Genomic DNA, 17087 nt, shown 5'->3' with positions numbered 1-17087 from the left:
TATATATATTTTAGCACAAGTAGGTTACAACTTTCCCTCTAAAATGTGACCTTGTCTGTGAAATACAGGCTAAAATCTTAAATTTTAATTATGATATAACAAGCACCAAAGTTTGATTTTAACCATTAATTTCACTTTGACTTCAATCTTTGACATGGCCTTACTCATTCAATATTAAAAGGTTATCTTTTCTCTGAGATTAGTTGTGGGTGTTGATAGAACCTGGGATGAGGGGGTCAAGGAAGTGGGCACTCTTTAATTAATACCTATGATTTTAAATTATAGGCAAAGCCATTATGGATAATGTGGCTATACTGAAATGCAAATATTTCTAATGGGGCTCAAACATCCACAGACAAGCCAACATCTCAGAAGTACAGGAAGTAAAAATAAATAAATTTTTAAATGGACAGGATACATTTTAACATGCTTAAAGGGATAGTTCACCTAAAAATGTAGAGTTGTCATGGTATTGTCCATACAATAAAAACCAGTGGATAACATGAGGGGTTGGTTAGATAGTTTTTAAACAACTTGTGAAAGATTGTGTGCATTTGAGTTCAGATGCATTTACATTGTGACTGTTACTAAGATGCAGCCAACAGAAACTGTCTGTAAAGATGTGAACCAAATGGTCCATACAATAAGAAAAAAACAACAACAAAGGAACAGCATTCTTTATGAACTTCTTGTAGAATGCAGGATCTCCATCGGAAGGACTTAACAGTATTTTGTCTTCAGGTATAAAGTTATGTCTCACAGACTCAGACACAACTTTGTGAACTTTGAACTCTAAGAAATTGTCAAGCCACTCAAACCACCGCTCAGCCAAATACAGTAAAATCTAACAATGTTGGTGGGTAAGGATAATAATTTTGGGGGGAACTTTTGGATGTTCCTTTAAGGAATTTGTTGGGTGTTCCTTTCAGACCTGAATATTTTAGGTATGTTTTCCACCAAGTTTTTTTTTTTATTATTTTTTTGTGTCAAATTCATTATTATGCATATTCAATATTATTAAGAATATTATTTGTGTTTTTAAATTATGTGTTATGGGCCATGCAGGTGTCAGCAGTGCTGTGGAAGATTTACTGCCGGTAGATCTTTGACATTGAGCCCTTTTTCTAAGCTAGACCTGCTGTGCCCACCACAATCAGATGTCACAATCTGTCTCTGCACATGTCTGCTTGCGTGTGATTTTGTCAGTCAGAATGGGAAATGGGAATGGGAAAGCTCAGTTGGATCTTATGCAGTGTCAATGAAAGCAAACGATTGCAGCTGTTCTCAGTGGAACAAAGCGATATAACCCTATTAAAGGTTACCACGGGGAAAGCAATCTCAACCATTCTGACAGGCTAACTAAGCTGTTAAACTGTTCCCATGTTGTGTTGCTGGCCAAGTGCTGGCTTTGGGTTCTCATCATAAGCAATTAAACCTGACCAGACAATGTCTTGTGTTCAAGTCCTCGAGTGTCCATGGCAAGGTGACTCTCTTATTACTCTGAACTCCAAATATTCATCGGTCGTAGACAATCAATAGTTTTTTATTGTTTACCCTGTTGGCCCATCTGGTTCTATGGCAGGAGTTCAAATTGAGATTTACTGTGACTTAAAGCAATTTTATATGCTTTGGACTTTACTACATAAAGCAAAATCCCCAAAAAGGTAAATACTGTATTTTAAACTGGAATGTCATTGTGTACATACCAGGTTGACTGAAGCAATGATCTATTTCCTTTTTTAGCAACTGCCCTTTCCGTGGCATATAACGCATACAAACAGGTCCACTGACTCACAGCAGTGACTTACAGCAAATACAAATAGTCTGTCAGTGTAAATATATATAGGTCACCAGAAGTACAGTTTACATGCCCCAATTATTTCAGTACTCTGTGGTGTAAAACAACCATGACAAAATGAAAAGGACACAGTGTGCAGTGTAAATAAGAATAATTTAGAATTTCATTCAACAGAACTGAGAGGGAGATCATTCATTAGTAGTTAAAATTTAAGGACAGAATTCAGTATTTCTGAATCCAACAATACTACTACTACAAAAAAAAAAAAAAAGTAGAAGTTTTTTTTTCTTTTTTCTTTTTTTTCTGTATCATCCTCAAAACTAAATAATTTATTGTGTAGTAAAATTGGGCACTATTTAAAAATACACAATTGTATTTAACATAATTTCAATATTATAACTATATAATAAAAATAATATGATAAAAATACCTTAAATATTGTTTTTATTCTCAAGTTAGTTTTGTTTGCTTGTTTTCCTAGTGAAATGTTATGTATTTAAAATAAATATATTTACTTAGACTTAATAATATTAAATAGTTTCAATATATCAAAACATATATTAATATATTTATATCATAAACATATCTTAAACATATCTTGATTTGAACAATTTATTGTGATTTATGTTTAAAAAGAATTCATATCAGATTTTTCAGTGTTTATTTGTTTTTTAATTTAATAATAAATTGAGGTGAAATGAGACAAAATCCTGATTGAGAGAAAAAAAAGAAAGAAAAAAAAAAACTTTTTGCAATAGGAAATATTATTTAATATAGACCCACATAACACCACACATTAAACATTTACCAGCATTATACCTATTCATGATTTGATAAGAAACCAGCAGGCATGCAATCATAACAGTTCAATACAGATGGTATTACTGCTATTTGTCTTTGGTCTGGCTTGCACTAAATATTTTAAGAAAACCTTCATGCTTCTGAAGATACTAGTGGAATTAGTGATAACCAGAAAAAGTAGGTACATGGTTTTTACACTGAGACTCGTATTAGAAAATCTTCTGAATCCAAAGATAATCTAATCCAGTGTATGTGAAATATGATTACCTTTTACTGAATATAGATCATACTTCTTTCAGCGGCATAAGGATACTTGCATAAGGATATTCTGTCTACATCCCGAGGGTCAGGCTTGTCTGCACAATTGCAGGCACTGCCAGTGTTTGAGACTCAGCTCTTGGATTTCAATGCTCAGTAAACCTTGCTGTACATTTGCCAAATAAACAATTTGACTTGACTCGATTTGACATGGAATAATCCTCACATTGCATGTGGAATAATCCTTGCAAAGCCACCCGAATAAAATGACATTTTTGTGACAGGTGCCATTACAAGAAATAAAAAAATGAATTATCTGAGATGATTATTGCATTTATATTATATCATTAGTTTGGGGACTTGGGGATTTTGTTTTTAAAAGCTTTCTGCCAATCTCATGCTAATCTTGAGGACCTTTAGAGTAATATTGCATCCTTCATCTCTCTGAAGAGTCTTTCATTTGATCAGATTTATAAAAGACAGATACCGCTTCTTATCAAAAACAATCAAGCTCCTGGAGCCATGCTGTGGGTGGAGCTAAAGGGCAATCATCTGCAAGCTGTGACATCAACATCAAGAGAACTAAACATCTGATCCAACCATACTGAATCCAGAATAATTATTACAATTTAAAATAATAGGTTTTTAGTTTAGTATATTTTATAATGCCATTTATTCCTGTGATGGCAAAAAGCAGAAGCTATTACTTCAGTCAGCAGTGTCACATGAACCTTAAGAAATTATTCTAATTTGATGATATGCTGCTCAAGAAACATTGACAAAGTGAAATATATTTAGCAAATATTGCAGCAACAGATACATATACATATACTATACTATACTATACTAAATTATACTATTCTATCATAGGGTTTCCACGGGTCCTTGAAAATCTTAAATTTAGTTATGATTCTGCCGTGAACTGGTGGATCGACAAGAAGCTAATGCTAAAGCATTATAATAATCTAAACAATTAAGTAAGTTTTTTAAATTAAGTTTCACATATTTATGTTATTTACTATACGCTATATATATATATATATATATATATATATATATATATATATATATATATATATATATATAAAATGATTTTTTTTCTAGGGTCTTAAAAAGTCTTACATTTGATTAAGAAAATCCTGCAGATACCCTGTTAATATATATATATATATATATATATATATATATATATATATATATATATATATATATATATATATATATATATATATATTAGCTAAAACATCTTTATTACAGTATATTTTCTATTCCTTTATAAAAGGTCACTTAAGGCCCAGGAATTTCAGTTCCACTTAGCTTACATACTGTGCTGCAACTCACTCAGAGTTGTTTTGTGGTGTTAGTGGCAAGTGGTGTTTGTCGCTTCTTATTTCCCTCCTCCCAACCATGAAGAACCCCCTGGAGTAAGCGCCTGTGTGCCCAGATGTTTGCCTGTTTCAAATGCCCTTACAGTACATCCACCCAAGTGAGTCTGAAGGCTATTTAGGTGAGATTTTAGATTTTAATCAAATCCTGCTGTGGATTATACCGTACATCAGGCTTCTTAGCTGGCCTCCAGAAAGTAGATGCGCAAGAGAGAGTCAAGATAGAGCTGTGTAGATGCAGTAGTATATTAGGTTCATGTTTAAGTTCATATCCACTCTCAAGTGCCTTTGGACTCGATATGCACATAAACATTCATACATATATAAACATACATACACACAAAGCATACATAATTCACGCAAGTGAGGGACAGGGTTTAGAACTGCTATACTTTTGCATTCCCTTTGATCTAGTTAGCCCTTAAAAATGCTCTCTTATTTCCCAGGTGATGCCTCTGTTAAGTACTGCTTCTATATCCAAGAAAGATTACTGTCTCCTGGGCTCATGGTGATAAATTTTGTTTGCATTATTAATGCAAAGTTACAACTGAAAGGGGTGCAAAGGAAAGTAAAACAAAAATATGTCAAGGCAATGATAAAGGGGCACAGAGGTGGAGACACGTTACTCAGGTTTGCTGTGTGACCTGCTTTATGGTTGAATGGGTCTATGTGCTTATGGTCGGGCTGTCCACAAACCCGAGGAACTATGCACAATCTTTGTGGGCTCATGTTGCATTTTCACGTCTTCAAGGTCAAACAAGGATGCTCAAGATTGCCTATGAGCTGTGTCCAGGACTTTTTTTTTTTTTTTTTCAAATAAAGCTTTATTTGAGCACAGCCCTGCAACCAGCTCAATGCCCATCTCTGATTGAAAACATAAAATAAATTAAATTGTTTTGCATGTGACATTTATTGGAAGTCACTCATAGGACAAGTGACTTTGAGGAAATTCATTTGACTTGTTAGACTGACTTGGCATGAAATAGACTATGGGTCAAAAGATAGTGGATGAAATATATATATACTCCCCGAGGTAGCATTTATTTGTTTAAAAAATAGTATTGTTGAGGAATATTATTGCAGTACAAACTCAAAATTGCATGGAAGACCCCCCCCCCCCCCCCCCCCTTTTTTGTGCTGCAATTACCACAGTCTTCAGTGTCACATGATCCTTCAGAAATCATTAAGATGCCACTTAAAAAAAAAAAGAAAAAGAAAATAAAAAAGACTTATCCAAAAATCTTGAATAGTGCATGTCAATAATTCATAAACTATTTTGAAAGAGTGAATACAAACTGTATTTCAATTAAAGTCATTGTTTAGAAAAAACATTACAGCCCATTGATTTTCATTGTGTGAACAAAGATTAAAAAAAAATATCTTTGTCTATTTGTGTACCGCAGAAGAACAAAATCATTATATGTTTGGGGTTGACTACATGATGACAGCACTTTCATCTTTGGGTATCTCTTCAGATAAGTATGGATGAATGATTGGAAGAGAGTTGGATCAAGATTCAATTTGATCATCCTAGTACATAAGAATCATTGTTATATTATCATTGTTATATTATATGTTATAAACAGAGAAAGTCTGTTATATTACACATCTTCCAGGGCTGTTGTGGAAGTTGCCGTCTATCCAAATAAAAACTTCTATAAGTCATTCAGCCACAAAATTGAGAGAGTTAGCAGAAGTCTGCCACACGTTTAATGAGTATGTTAAAATGTCACTATAAAAAGCAAATAAATAAATTGACTACATCTGGGTAGTGCTAATGCAATGATTTCTGGGAAGTCTAATTTAAATAGCAACTAAAAAGCTGGTCTTTTAAAGACTGGGCAAATTTATTGATACACATTCACTATTGAAATTGTTCATTAAAAGCATATTAAAAGGAAGCTATTAAAACGGCTAAAATTGCATTGTGGGATTCGTGCAAACTGCACAGGGAAAAGAGCTTGCATCTTTAAAAATTATCTTATCTGATAAAGTCTTTATGGAAAATACAAATGAAGCTAGAATTAAGGCCTGTCATTGTTCTATAATTCATCATCTTCATGATGATTATTATTATAATCAGTCACTCTCTTTCAGACTCTCTCATGGTGTGCTTCATTTTCTTGCCGGGCTGTTATGGTTGATGGAGTAACCTTTGTGTGACTTTTCACACATTGCTCTAACAATAGCATGAAAGATCGCTGATGGTGGCTCTGATGTGTACGGCTTAAGTGTGAGCCAGGATAAAATTACCTTCCTGTGAAACTGCTTCTCTCCTCCAACCACATTTCCATCTGTAAGTACCAGTGGGCTTCATTTTTTCCCCAGGCATCATCGTTACATGAAGTAGACTGCGCATTTCTGTATGGGCAGGAAGAATGAGCCGTGACCCTTCAAGAAACAAAGAGACAAATTTCTACCTGTACTGTTAATGATAACTGTGAGGAGGGTGAAGCAGACAGAAATAAATGTGTGCTTTATATGTTTATATAATGGCAGACGAAAGAGCCAGTACAACAGAGTCAGTATGAAATCGAGATGGTGCGGCTGGGTTCAGTGGAGTTCAGTCAGGGTTGGAACGGAGAATAGGAGCAATAAACGGTTCTGGCAAAAGCTGTACTCCTCTTACTGGGCCACCGATGTTCATTTTGGGAATATGAAAGTGTCAACTTTTATTCTGCATTACCACTAAATTACATTTTGTATTGGTATGTATATATGCAGGCAGAGCTATATATAAAAAGTAAATGTGCAGTACTGTTTGGGGTAAGTAATATTTATGAAATAATACTTTTATTTAGCAATAATTAATACTTTAAGCTATAATGCATTCATGCAAATAATGAAATAATGCAAAGTAAAGGCATTTATAATGTTACAAAAGTTTTCGATTTGAAATAAATGTTGTTTTTAAAAAGATGTTCTTTTGAACAAGATGTTCTACTGAGCAGCAAATCAGCATATTAGAATGTTCTCTGAAGGATCAAATTAAGCTTTGCTTTTAGAATTTCTGAAACAGAACAGAATTTCTGATTATATAAATACAGCCTTGGTGAGCACAAGAGACTTCTTAAAACATTAAAAATATTGCCGACCCCAAACAGTGTGTAATCTGTGTATAGCCAGTTTGCTTTGAATAAAAGCTATTTCTGTGACAGTATACTGACAGGCTCCAAGCACTGAAAACAGGCTTTTAAATAAGAAAATGGAGCTCTGTTATTATAAATAGAGTATCTGATAAATCCATCATCATAAACCCACTAAAATAAATTAAAAACGAGGGAGACAGTTGGAAAAAAAATCAAGGAATCACTTATCCTGGAAGGATATTGACTCAACTGCCCTCTTTTTCAGTCTGTAAGATTGGAGTTGTCAATTAAAAATAAGTATTTTGTCTTAGAATTCGAGGTATAACTGCAGATTTTACAACAGGTTTGAGGGACTCTTCACACGGGACATGGTGTTGTGTTCAAAATGCCTGAAATTAAGGCTGGGCGAAATGGCCAGAAGAAAATATCACAATAAAATTTTCACCTGCTGTTTCATCTGCCTTTAAACTAGTTTAAATCACTGAGTTATTCATGTTCTTCTCTGTATTCAAGCGTTTCACACTGGACTTGGTGCTTCATAGCTCAAGACAAGAATGTGTTCTCTGTGTGCAGTCGTTCACGTTTAAGGTACATTAACTTTGCACTGTATAATTTAAATAAACGCTTACTTTCTATGTTGGATGGTTTTTGGAAACAGAAAAACAAGGTGTGCTATAATGACAGGCTTGACAGGTATGAAGCGTGATGAATGTGAAGTTTTCTCAGGGACAGACAGTGTGATCATATTGAGAGTGTAAACATTAAGTGAAGTGGAACAATGTCATTCAATCTCTCTAAAGATAATTAAGCACCATATGCTTAGGGCGGCAATACCCATGGGCAGATATTGCAGTATAATGGCTTTTAATTAATCTCTCAAAATTCAATCAAGACTTTACCTCTGCGGTAGAAGCCTTTCCAGTTTTATTCAGGCTACTTTGCCAACTGAAGAGGTGAAGATAGTGTCTTTGAATAAGCAGAGATGCATAGATATAGGAAGAGACATGCTGACAGAAAAGTAAGGACATTTGAGATGACACAGGCAGTTCATCTGCTCCTGACAGACATTACAGAGATAAATATTAAACGTGCTGTCTAAGAGTTATGAAGATTGTCCTCACAGAGTTCAGTGATTAAATTATGATGTTGGTCTATAGGAAAGTATCAACATGTTGTGGAAAAGTGCGCTGTTGACTAAATTTGGTTATTTATCAGACATCTCTCACAAGTTTTTTCATTTTAAGTTCCACATATCCAAATAAACACTAACTTGTTCTTAGTCAGCTATGACTCCATACACCCTCTCTATAATAATCTCTCCATTAATGCCAGCAGTCAGGGTCGACACAAGGGCAGTGTGAATGGAGTGGCCTCTAGGGGGCCGTGCACATGGTATGTAATGTTTTTTTAATAGCCTATTTCCATAACGTTTTAGTCTTATGAAACCTTTGTGTTTAAACGCTATAGATCAAATCATTCTGTTATCAATTAAATTTTAAATTAGTCAATTATTATAATTTAGAATTCAATTATGACTTACATTTTTATTCCTTTTGGGAAAATATATTTTGTTCATTATTTCTCATATGAATCATTATCATTTCTCAAAACTAACTGCATGATTGGTATAGTCTTATAACTTTATTATAGTCATGGAATTTATTTTTATTATTTAGTTGAATTGAACTGAATTTGCCCGTGCTGTTAGGACAATAAATATACAAAGATCTAGAATATAGAACATTTTTATCTATTGATGCATGCATAAATCAGTAAAACGTAGCTGTTCTGCTTACTCCCCCCAACCCTCAGTCTTTACTGTTCTGTGATTATTTATGGATAATGATGGGCAGGATATGACACGAATGCATCCAGCTGATGCCCTCTGCCCTACCATATCCATTTGCACATGAATGCTTTAAATAACTCCAGTCACTAAGTGCAATTGTCCCAGTCTTCATTGATGGGGTTCCTGGCCTTTCAAGTATCAGAAGTGCCTTGAACATGTTGTGATATACAGTACACAGTTTCTATTGTAGGTAATAATAGCTTGATGGTAACAGATTGCATGAAACTTTCATTATATTTTCACATTGCTTTCAAAGTAAATCAAGCTTCTCTGCAAAGAGCAATACCTTCTGTGTGGTAACATTTTGTGAAGTTCCTGCTTAATAATTTGTAGATATTCATAGAGGTTAAATAGCAACAATTACAGATGAACCTCCATGAGAGGCAAACATCAGAACATATTCAAGACCTCTCTCCATGCAAGCACAAGTCATTAACTCAGAGATAGCATACTGTATAGATGCAAAGCATTAAAGGAATAGTTCACGCTAAAATAAAGATTGTGTTGTAATTTGTTTAGCTTCATGTCATTCCGGACCTGTATGTCTTACTGATTTCTGACACTGAGCACTAAAGGAGAAATTTTGCCAGATATCCATGGTTGGGAGTCCACTTAAAATCATTTCTTTTAACTTCATAAAAAATAGAAATAAAATAAAATAACTAATTGCCAAATGTTGCTATGTAAACATCATCACTGAATTTAATAGAATCAGCATTGAACTGGCTTCAATTGAATAACACTATTGTCTTCAGTAAAGCAGCTCATCACTGAATTGAAATTGTTTCATAATTTATGAACTTTACACAGTTATTTAGCTGAACTGAATCAACACTGAACTGACTTGAGCTGAATAAAGAAAATATTGTCTTTTTAGAGCTGCTATAAAACAGAATTTGGATTTGTCTGATATTTGATGAAGCTTGCATCACTTCAGTTAATCCCGTTTAATACCATGAAGCTGTACTTTAAAAGCTTCTGTATTGCATAGAGCTTTATATAACTGAAGGTGTCTTGATTTGTTTTTAACACTGGTTGTGTTATATTTAAATCATATAACATCACTCAATAGTTTACAATTTGGGTAATAAAAAAAAATATTCTGCGGATAAATCTTTTTTTTTTTTTTTTTTTTTTTTGACGTTATCACATCATGTCTTGAGGATATGAATATTAAGTGTTTCCCTTAAGTTATCAAAAAGTTATGGTTGCCTCAGTATTTTAGGTAGGGGTCGCTTGAGGGAACATCATATTTTGAGGTCCCACTCATTAAATATATAACTGTTTTTTATAAAATAATGTGGAGGTTTTACATTTTTAGGTGCGATATCCCTTTAAAAGCATATTATGAAGGAATTACCCCACCTTCATTTGGAAGCTAGCGAACCCTTAATTTAAGGTCACAGTTAGAGCTCTGACTACCTGTAAAGAAACATTTTATTTTTTTATTTCCCCCTCTTGAAGCGTTGATTAAAAAATGAACATAAAATAGATGTGGCAGCAGGTCCACAAATACCATGAGGTAAATAGCTCTCCTGCTTAGCGCTAAAATGATAATACACACCCAAGTGTGCACTTGCATGTTGCTGCAGATAATAACTGAACCCGTGATGCCCAGCTTCTGTTTTAGAGATGGGTTCAGGGCTCAAACTCGCAGCCTGATGGAGCACCAAATCCTTTCTTTCTCTGTCTTGCTCAGAGCCTTGATTTTAATCAGAATATCTAATAAGTGAGAGGCAGGAGGTGCGCATTGTAAATTAATAGGATATACTACATGAGCTTGAGTCCATGCCATCTCACTTCTGGCGTTAAGCCCCCCCAACCCCCTTCCCACCCCCTTTGTGATGTGACATTTTGCCTGTCAGTTTCATTCTCTCCAGGCAAGAAACGGCAATGACTTCATCAAGTGACAACACACGCCCACTGCTTTCTTACGGTGATGGACATGTGCTAAAAATGTGCTGCATCAAAGTTACACCAGGTTGTCAGTCAAGGCCCATTTGAGGCCTAAAGCCATGAAAGTCTTGTTTATGTTCTTGTTCACTTAAATGAACACGTGTGTGAACTTGTGCTCTCAAATTCATGTAGACAAATGCTCATCGTGGCAAAACACGTAATCTCCCACAAAACTTTTTGTAAAGAATTTTTTTTTTTTTTAATGTGATGTGTGAAAGTAGAATTTCCGGGATGGCAGGGTTTCTACTTTGATATCTCTAACAAAGTCGAAAGAGAGACACTCAGGTGAATGTGATTGCTAGTAAGGCAGGGGGTAGGAGAGAGAGACAAACGTGAGAAAAGACCTGACTTGTGTGTGAAATGCAAATACTTCCCTAACTTCACCGCTAGCTACTTGCTTTTTCACGACTTGAGTTTTTGTTTTCGCATGCTATTGTTCTTCTTGTAGGGACTAACTTTACAAATGACAGTCACTGCAACATCTGCTGAGGCACTGTAATTTAACAAAGCTGACTATTTGTGTGCAAAATGAAGTGGTATCAGTCAACAGGATTTGCGGCCTAATGTTGATTATCACAAAATGTATGTAAACTCACCCCTCATTTTCTTTAAAAAGGGCAAAATATTTTACAGTGTTAAGCATTTTATTGTCATGGCATTTTCATTTACTAACATTAACAAATATTAATAAATGTATTGTTCATAGTATGTTCATGTTAATTAATGCATTTACTAACATTAACTAATGGACCATTATTCTAAAGTGTTACCATAAACAGTACTCCTCTGAATCATGAAGAGCATATATGTTTGCAAATAAATCAGAGCCGATACTGTACAAAGCTATAATTGATAAATGTGAATATTTTTTTTTTTTTTTGAACCTAGAACCTATGAGCTCTGACACAGTTCAAACACTGAAGACTATGACAGGGCAGGGAACTAAGTACAGTAATCACTTACTCACACTGCCACCATTTTCCAACCCTCTGTCTGTGATAGCTGAGAACCTGATGCCAAAACCTGTTTTTAAATCTATAACCCTGCCCTTGGGGTCAGCACTGGGGAAAATTACTTTTGCTGGTGCTGAGAGGCCATGCACTACCGATTCAAGAAAGCTTTTAGTGTATTTTTATGTTTGTGATTGAAATCCTTTTCATGACAAGGCCTTGGGTCTAGTTGTTTGCATGCTGTTTAGAGTGGCCAGCTGTGGGACTCTGTTATCCGTCTTCTCCACTCTTGCTGCTTTTGACTGAATTGTTTCGATTTAGCATTTTACATGAGTGCTGCAGGTAACCCTTTCAACTTTTTGTCTGTACTTGACACATTTACTGTCCAGACAAGCCAGAATACTTAATACAGAACTGCTTTTCAGTTTGACATGTAAGGGAAACAGGTCAATTTAACACAAAAGGGAATCATTTAAGATTTTAAAGGGAATTTGAACAGAATCTATGAGACGCCCTGTGATTTATTGAACGAGCCATTTAACATCAAATCTGCACTGGATATTAATATCCAATGTATAGTGAAAACACTATCAATTAGCACAGTAACAAGATCGGCAGTTTAAGACATTAACTTGTAAGCACAAAACACAAGATAATTCTCTTTTCAATATGAATAAGGCTTTATTAGATAAATCTAAGACATATAATCATATAAGCTAATCTAACACATAAGCACATGCACTCACACATTCACACAAGTTGCAGGAAGATAGAACGTTAGGGAATAATGAGAATGAGAATGTGGAATCCCAAGTTTACAGCAATACGTGAAATTGCATAGACATGATCAGCCATCAATCACTTAATTAACCCTCGTATTGAGTTCCTCAATGAGGTTAAAATTATATTAGATACACCAGTACAGATGTGAGACTGGAGGTAGTTACTTGTGTCGCCTGTGTAACGGGGGTTCCCTTTGTTGTAGTTGAAAGGGGGTTTCCCGATGTTGCTGATTGGCTGGAAGTTCAATAGTCGCTGAAGTGACGTCTTGGGAAGCCAGTGGTTGGCCGTTGGCTGACGATGGGGAGTTGTGTGGCTGGTTGAAGTTGAACGGTCACTCGAGGTCAGACTCACGGCGGTACAAAACCTAACTCAGAACACAAAACTCTCAACGGAAAAGTAAAGAAACTAAAGGAAAAGAACAGAAGTAAAGTTTAAAGAGACTAGGTGGTGTTTGTAAGAATGTTTACTGATTGAAGAGTAAAATTTTGAAATATTAACACAATAAAAATGTTTTATTATATTTTAATATGTAATTTAATTCTGTCATGGCAAAGCTGAATTTCAGCATAATTACTCCAGGCCCAAGCCACATGATGCTTCAGAAATCATTATAATATGCTGATTTACTTTTATTTTACATTTTTTTGTATTATCACAATTATGTAACATTGGACAATATTTTACTTTTGATCAGTTTATTTAATGCATTCTTGCGAAAGAAAAAAAAGAAAAAAAGAAAAAAAGAAAAAAAAAGTTATATTTTTGAAAACCTTATTGAAAAAGGTTGCAATACCTTTTCTCTCTCTCTTTCACTCTATAATGTTTTTTTTCATATGAAAAACTGTTTAGGTATGTATTGGTTATTGTTCTAATTATTATTATTATTATTTTTATTATTAAAGTATTATCTTTATGCACTGGAGGTGGGTATTATTACAAAAAAACATTGAGGGGAGAGAAAGTAGAAGGAATAAAGATGAATAATAATTGGTGAAAAAATTATGTATTTAAAGGAAATGTTCATTTGTAGAACTGTATTAAATGAGCTTGAACTGAAAGACAAGCATAATAAAGTATAAAAAGATGAAAGAAAAATAAATTGGTGTTTAAATGTTTTATTATCAATATGAAAGTGATTTTTCATATTGAAACTGGTGAAAATACACTACATAGTAAGTTGATCCACATACTGTATGACAGCTTCTGAACATGGTTAATACTAATCTTATATACAGGCATTGGACTAAAAATATATTCATTCGCTATTGCTTCAAAAATGAATTCAACAGGTCATCTTGTTAATGCTATAAATTAATTACAGCAATAAAAGAAAATTTCATCATGAACAAGAACATGAACAGAATCACATTAGACAGCAGAAATTCCAAAATGACATTTTCCTTACATATTCAACTCCTAAAAGTGAACTCATCTTTGCCATGTTATATTCATTTAGTTGACTAGTGCTATATGCTGTATTAACAAAAAATAAATGGCATTTATAAAAACACTAACACTGACAAGCTACGCAATATCAGATTAATCTATTGAATTTGTCAGTGAGCTTGTCAGTGATCTATGGCTCTGTGTATTAAATGTATCTGAATAATGCCTGTGATGAAGATTTACCGGTACCATTAATCACAGAACCGGCTTTACTGACGAGATGTGCTTGGTGCGATAATCGCATGCGATGTATCGTGCAGCCCTTGTTTGTTGATCACGAAGTACAAAGTAGATGAGGAATGTAGATGAGGGTGTGATCAAAGTGCCGCCATTACTGTCTAGTGTGTGTGGAATGGTGCGCTGTGATTAGTTGAGAGGCTACATTGCGTTTTGCAAAAAAAGTAGACTGGCATTTGTTGGAGTTTAGAAAAAAAGGGAGAAAACATGACCTAATAACTCTGTGAATATTACATTTTGAGTCAAATTTAAGATTTACTTTTCAATACTGACCTGATACAATAATGATTTTGGTGGAAATGCATGAAAAAGAAAAAAAGAAAAAAGGCTTTTATTGCATTTTGCGTTGGGTGCTTGAGCACCTGCCCCTTTGCCCTTTGGTGCCCAAAGTGCCCTTTTGTCAAAGCAAAATTTCCTCTAATTTTTTTTTGTCATAACGTTTCCTTTTGTGAATACCTGCTCATGACCAATCTAAATATTAGTAAAATTTTGATTAATAATTTAGCCATCAATAAGATGACCAACATGATGACCTTTGACCTGACGACGACGACCTCCTCATCCAACCGGGACCATTCGTCACGCCACACGTGCATTTTTTAATTGTGAGAGGATATTTTCAACACCGCGGAAGCTGGTAAGTGGTGTTTCATACTCAGCTAAGTGATTTTGATATTTATTTACTTATTATTAATTTACAAGAATGACGTGATGTGAGAACATGCAGATATGTTGTTTATATTGCAGCGTGTAGCCTGTAGTGTAGAGTAACGTTAGCGTCCTGTTGTAGGGAGAAACGTTTCACAGGCATCGAGGGCAGAGGCGTCATGCCCATTCAAAGATTTCTGAGCCAAGTTGATTTTAAATGCAGCTTCCAAACGACCAAAAAAAACAAAAAAACAGCAAAATAATATTTTTTATATATTTGATATAATCACACTGTTGTGATTAGATCGTTCAGCATCAGCTGCTAAATTCAAATCTATGTTCGCTGGCTGGCACTGAGCCAGAGAGGTTTGTACAACGCTTCACGATAACCAATCAACGGTTCTGTTGCGCGAATACAATGGCCAATCGGAGACGTGCAGAAGAGTCATCATGAAACGCGCTGTTTTTGTTCACTTGCTCGCTGACTGAATTATTTAGCGATTTATTTCTTCAGAGAGAGAGAGAGAGAAAAAAACAACAAAAAAAATCCTGATGTGCATAATGTAATGTAAAGTGCTTCAGTGATTGTAATGGTAGTTTTTGAGAGTGCCTGAACTCTGGCTAGACTGAATGAAAATGTTATTTGATAATGTAAATGTTCTTTACTCTCTGTAAAATGAAAGTGTTAAAATAAGTAACTTAAAATATTGTTATTAAAATGTACATTAAATACAAATTCAGTCGTATTAAAAATATTTTATGGCATGATATGGCACATGTGTAGTTAATAGATTACACTACCTTTCCATTTATTGATCAAATAACAATCTATAAAGGTGCAAAACGCGTTTACTTACACGTTTGAGAATCGAGATATTCCCTGATATATTAAGCATGTTTGGAATTGTTTTGAATAAAAAGGAAAAATAAATAAAACATAAGCCTATATAAGTTATACAGTGCTTTCATAGCATGACTCAGTTGTTTGTTGTTTTGTATCAATATTTAAGGTGGACTTATTGATTAGGTGCAAGAATAGTAGTGATGGTTAAAATAATAGATTGACATCTATTGATTCCTAGATGGACAGAGACTGGAAAGTAATAGATCAGATGAGGAGATGGAGATAGAGGAAGAAAAAGAGGCAAATGTAGACGCACAAGTGACAGAAAGAGCAGGTAAGCAAGCCAGGAGACAGAGGCTGGTGAGAAAGAGGAAAATGTAGAGTGTTTTCTGTCATTTTTACTATAACAGCTGTTCTTAATTATTTTGTAGAACAGAGAAGAAAAAGCCATCAGGCTGGGACAATTTAAGACATTTCAGTTTCTCATCCCAGAGCTATTATTAGGTGGATTTTTTTTTCTTCCCTTTTTTTCCTTTTAAACTTAATCATAATCAAACATAATCATCCATATCAATACGCAAATCGGCAAGGAATGAATCACAATATATTGCTGTATTGCTATTTTGAACCGTGCTATTTAAAGCCTTGTTCCATGTGCCCCTTTTATACTTTGAGCACCTGCCCCTCCAAAGGTCTCTGCACGGCCCTGGTGCACTGAATTTATTTAATACAAGTTTGAGTTGAATTACTGAAATAAATTAACTTTTACACGACATTCTAATTTATTGAGATGCAACTGTATATACTATTACTACTAATTCAACTACTAAACACAATATACAATGCACTAAGGATTAATGAGCTGCTGGGTTCTTAAATATTAATCACGTTGTCAGCGTTTGCGCGAATTGATTTTCTTCAGCGGGCGAAGGAACTACGTTTTTTTTTTTTTTTTTTAGATGAATCTGCTGTGGAATAGTACTATTCCATAGAGAGACAGTCATATGTGTAAGTCAAGTTTTGTGTAAAAAAAAAAGAGTGAT

The sequence above is a fragment of the Carassius auratus genome, chromosome 44 (assembly GCF_003368295.1).
Source record: "Carassius auratus strain Wakin chromosome 44, ASM336829v1, whole genome shotgun sequence".
NCBI classification, from domain to species: Eukaryota; Metazoa; Chordata; class Actinopteri; order Cypriniformes; family Cyprinidae; genus Carassius; species Carassius auratus.
Note: the sequence above shows the minus strand (reverse complement) of the source record.